Below are 5,901 nucleotides of genomic sequence, written 5' to 3'. Positions count from 1 at the left end.
ATAAATAAAGGGGGGAGCAAAAAAGAGGGACAGACTCATCTGTTAAAGGAGAAACCACTCCTGTGACAAAGAGTGTATTCCTGTTATAATGAAACTAATTCTGTGTAGCACTAGCTGTCCTGGAATGCACTCTGTAGATCATGCTAGCCTCAAACTCACAGAGATCCACCGGCCTCAGTCTTGAGTGCTGAGATTACAGGTGTGCACTGCCACACCCAGCTGAAACTAATCAATTTAATAAACACAGATCTCTCATGGACTAACTACCTTTTAAGGGTCCCCCTCTCAGCACAGTTGCATCAAAGATTGAGCTTCTAAAACATATGACCAGTGCCTTACTTACTTTTCTTTTGCTATGATAAACCAAGACAACTCACAAAAGACAATGTATAATTGTGTTTACTTTTTCCAAAGCATTAGAGTCCATGATGGTGGAATGAAGAAGGCATGGCAGTGAAGGCACAGCATCTAGAACCTCTGATATCTGGATGTGCAAGAATGAGGCAGAGAGCCCTAAGTCAAAATAGCATGAGACTTTTAAAATGTCAAAGCTTGCCCCCAGTGACACACTTCATCCAGCAAGACCATACTTCCTACTCATTACCAAAGAGCTCTACCAACTAGGACCAAATGTTTAAATATATGAGCAGGTGGATGCCATTCTCATTAACACCACTAGAACTAAGCACAGTTCTACTGAGAAGGCTTCAGTGGATAAAACAATTACATGAACTGATGGGTAACAGAGGCAGACAGATTGAAATTCTGAGAAAAAGAAGAAACGTGGGGGTGGGGGAGGGATACATTGAAACTCAAAGGAAAAATAACATTGACAGAATCATTAAAAGATAGGTATAATTTACACAGGACTTATATGAAGAAAACTACAAAAGTGTTGAAAGAGGTAAAATAAAGTTATGGAGAGTGGTTACATTTCCATGGATAGGAATATTCAATATCAAGACATTACTTCTTCCAATTTGCTTAATAGATTTTTTTTTCAAAAGTCCCAATTATAGGGATGGAGAAAAGGCCCAGTGGCTAAGAGCACTTGCTACTATTGCAGATGACCTGGATTCTGTTCCCAGCGCCCACATGGCAGCTAACATCAGTCACTAACTTCAGCTCCAGGGAGTCTCACACCCTTTTCTGGCCACTATGAGCAGCAGGCACAAACATGGTTCACATACGTACATACTGACCAACACTCAAACATAGAAAAAGAAAAAAAAAACTTAAAAAATTAATATCTCCAAAAGGCTTCGTATGTAATTAATGCACTGGGTTTGAATTATGTGAAGAAGTTAAATCTAGATTAGCCAGCATTTGAAGACGTTGGAAGATCAATACCACCTGTGGAGTTATATTAATCATGAAATGATGATATTAATGAGACAGTAGTCAAAAGACTAGAACAGAGGACCTAAAGTAGATCCACATAAATGTCATATTTTTTGTAAAAGAAGCAAAATTAATAAAGTACAATGGTGGGGAGAATTCCAAATGGAGCATCTACAATTGGAAATAAAGAGATAAATTTTACACAACTTCCCTAAACTATCTCAACTTAGATTGTGAACTCAAATGTATAAATGCAAAACTGTAAAAATCCGTGAAGATTACATAGGATAAAACTTTCATAGCTTTGGGACTGACAATAACAACAAGCAGCACAAAACAAGACAGAGAAATCTGTTAACCAGGCCTTATTAAAATTAAAAAACTCTTCACTTACAAAAGATAGTTTTCCACTGCCAAGAGATGAGAAGACAAAAAATAAACTTGAAAGAACATATATATTTGCAAAACATATATAGGAATACTGTTACCAAAATTCACAACAAACTTTTAAAATTGTCAAGCAAGAAAATGGGCAATCATTTTCTGTTTAAAATAGATGCATTGCCTCATTGAAGAATATATACCGATCTAAAATATCCATACATAAAGATGTTCAACTTTACATGTTATTAGGAAAGAACAAATTATATAACACCAGACACCTATTAAAATGCATAATAGCTGAAAACTTAACAACATCAAATCCTAGGTTGGGGTGAAGGAGGTAGCAAGAATTCTCATATTGTTGATGGAGATACAGTGCTGTGAGAAGACATTCTATCAGTTTCATGTGAAAGTAAACCTAAAAATGACACATTCCCAATTTTTCATACTTGGTATATATTCATTTCTCACATGGTATATATTCAAATGAGTTGAAATTGTCTGTCCTCATAGAACCTAGAACATAAATGTTCTTCAAAGCTTTATTCTTAACTGTCCAAATTTGGAAGCAATCAAAAAAAGTCCTTCAGTAGCTGAATGGATAAATATATTGTGGCACTTTAAAAAAACAGAAGATTCCAGATTAAAAAGACGTAAGTGACTGAGCCAGCAAGATGTTTCAGCAGGTAATGTACTTAAACACCACACTCACACACACACACACACACACACATACACACACATACACACACTTACACACACACACACCATATACATACATGCACACAGTAATAATAAAAAATACAAAACTTTTTAAAACATTTATTTATTTTTATTTGATTGCATGTGTGCTTTGCCTGTGTATGTGCACCACATGCATGTTTGGTGCCCACAGAGACCAGTAGAGTGTCAGAGTCCTTGAACTGGAGAGATTGACAGTTGTAAGATGCCATGTAGGTCTGGAGATTGAACCCAGGTCCTCTAGAACAGTAGCCAGTGCCCTTGATCACTGTGCATCTTACCAACTTTTAAAAACTATTTCTAAAAGGGCATAACCATAAGACATAAGAAAATTTGAAGGAAGCTTAAATGTAGGTTATGGGTTCAAGGAGAACCATCCTTGTTCAAAGAGGAAAGATCCCATATACTGTATGAAAATTAGAAAAGATAAATTAGCTGTACTTGTCAGGTTTAAAGGGAGAATGATTTATTCTGCGAAGCTGCTTTGTGTGAAGCTAAATACATCGCATTAAGTGTTTCTCAAAACCTGAGGAATGCACAAAACAAAGAGAGAACTGTTTTATAAATCATACATTTAGGGAGATAAGACTGCACGAGTGAGTGCATCAATCAACCAACCAATCGACTATCGATTAACTACTTCTAGGCTCTGTAGAGTTTGTTTGTGGGATGGGCTCTGCAAATGTTGGCATGGAGAAACAAAGAACTCTTCACCTTTGTCCTGGCATTTTGTCAATTTGACACAAGCTGCTAGAGTTATTTGGAAGAGAAATCCCAAGAGAGAAGATGGAACTTCAAGTAAGAAAATGCCTCTAACAAAAGGCAAGTAGGCAATAGCAGTAGGCAAAGTAGTGAGACATTTCCTTTATTGATGGTTGGTGTGGGAACTGGAGGTGGTGCACTCCCTGGGCAGGTGGTCCTGAGTTATTCTGTAAGAAGCATCTGTCTGCTTCCTGTGTTCATTTCCTGCACTGACTTCCCTGAGAGGTAGAGTGTGACCTGACAGTTGTAAGATGGAGTAAACTCCTTCTCAGTTTGCTTCTCGTCATGGTATTTTATCACAGCAGTATAAAATAAATAAGACAACTTGCTCTTCAATTTGTCAAGAACCTTGAATTTGAAATAGTAAAATGCACTTAAGAAATAAGCCATAGGCATTGGTGTACAGTTTGGGTATGCATGGGACCTGATTGGCACGTAAAAAGATGTTCTGCATGCAAGTGAAATGAACCTCGTATCTAAGAAAGGTTCTTGGGGACACAGAATGTCTATAGAACCACACAGAGACAGATGAGTCAGAGATTCCAGCCAGCTCCATTCATAGAACCAAGAGTTAGTTTTATGGGTCCAGAGGAGGAAAGTCAAAGAAGAATCCATAGGCTCCTTCTCAAATGGTGCCTTTGGTCAGAGGCATGCAAGAGATCTTCTTTGCAAGAAGACCACCTCTAGAAGATAAGACGCGAGTCCAGTGATTGGGGGGATAACCACTGCATCTGCTACACCAAGAGGAAAGGCTAAATCATGTTCCTTTCACCCCTGCAATGCCTTGGCTCCATATCAAACCTCAGAAACATGTCTAAGCAGATGGATATTTGGCTATCTACTGCTTTGGTATCTTGGGCTCAGATATTAATTTGAGTTAGGAGGAACAGAAAGTGACTTACAGAGCTAAGTTGGTGGACTGTGATTTATACTCAACACAAAAGCAAGTACATACATGCCCCAACTTAATTACAAAGCTGAATAATTGCTCTGGTGGTGAGTCTAATAAATTAAACTCTCATAATGTGCACAATTATATTTTCAATAGAAATTTGCAAAACACGGCAAGAATAATCAGAAATTTCTTCCCTGGCTCCAGGGTACTCACAAGCCTCATAATCATGATGTCATAATTACACTTTCTTTCAGAATAACTGAAGGTTTCTAGCAATAAAATACCTCTCTATTCAGTTCGCCAGATACTGATTGCTTGCAGCTCTGTAAATAACAGTGTTCTAAACTGGGGATATGAAGCAAATAAACCAGACAGATATCAACCACAAGAGAAAATAGATAATAAACACTTATAAGCAAAATATGAATTAGAACGTGATACGTGCTGTAGAATTTAGGCCAAGTAGATTGTAATCTAAGGTAGAATGCTAAGGGAAAGTCATCAAGAAAATGACAGTGATAACCACGTGTAAACATGAGAAGTAACACATCATTGGAACAGCCAGTAAGTAGTAGATAGGGCGTTTAGAATATTTGTGATTAACCGAGAAAATAGGATGATAAAGGTAGAATGGCGATTCAACTATTTTAGCCCCTAAAATGACTGTGTCCTAATATTATATTACATGGCAAAGAGGAATTCAGGCTGCACATGAAACTAAAGTAGAAAAACCATAAAATGGGGACATTGCTTATTCAGAGGAGCAAACTTCTAAAGCAAAAGATGAGGTCTGTGTGATGTGATACACACCTGATGGTTGAATAAGAGAGTCTGTCCTGGATCAAAAAACAGCAGCAGACTCTAAAGCTGGAGACAGCCTCAATTTTAGTCCAACAAGATCCAGGTCAGTCGTGGATGGCATTGTACAGGAGAAATAAAGTTGTGTTGGTTTTTAAGCCACTATACTTGGGTAGTTTACTGTAGAACATTTGTTGTAAGAAGTAAATAAAAATCTAATACAGACAATGAAGGGGAATGTGAGACAGCTTGTTAAAGGGTCTTGAACACTACTGTAAGGAACTGGATTTCTACTCAAGAAAGGAGGGGGAGAGTTGCAGGATTTGAACCCAGAGATAATGCAATTGGACAGGTTAAAAGTGGACCCCTGTGACTGTCAAGTAAATGCAGAGTAAATGCAGAAGAGCAAAGAGACACCTGCAATGAGAGTTGCTGCCATCCTGGGAGCTGAAGGTGGCTCACACCAGAGCAATAGGAAGCAAATGGATTCTGCTACATTTGCTCAACCAATTGGAGCAGGGAAAAGAGGAAAGTTAAGGATGGCAGCCAAATGTTTGGATGCTGAGCACGGAAGGAGTTTACTCAGACAGCATTACCTTCTGGAAGATGATCAGAATTTTGACATTGGAAAAGTTGAGTTTTGAGTTGTTTCTCAGGAATTTTGGTAGCAATATTGACTAGGCAGTTGGATACAAAATGTCTTTACAATTCACAAAGTAGGTTTATGCTAGATTTATAAAAATCAAAGCTACAGAGCTGTTGATTTGAACTTAAGAGATCATCAAAGGACTGGAACAGGTAGCGAAGAACGGGACCCTGCATTGCCCATTTGTGATCTACTGCAGAGCTGATGAACTTCTACCGTTCAACATGACAACATGATACATTACCATGATAAGCAATTACATCATTTGACTCATCCTCAAAAGAACTCTGCTCAGTCCCTGAGGTTCATGTCAATTAATCGGTTTGCCACAGAA

Source organism: Arvicanthis niloticus, chromosome 17, assembly GCF_011762505.2.
Source record: "Arvicanthis niloticus isolate mArvNil1 chromosome 17, mArvNil1.pat.X, whole genome shotgun sequence".
Lineage (NCBI taxonomy): Eukaryota > Metazoa > Chordata > Mammalia > Rodentia > Muridae > Arvicanthis > Arvicanthis niloticus.
This window is presented reverse-complemented; position numbering follows the sequence as displayed.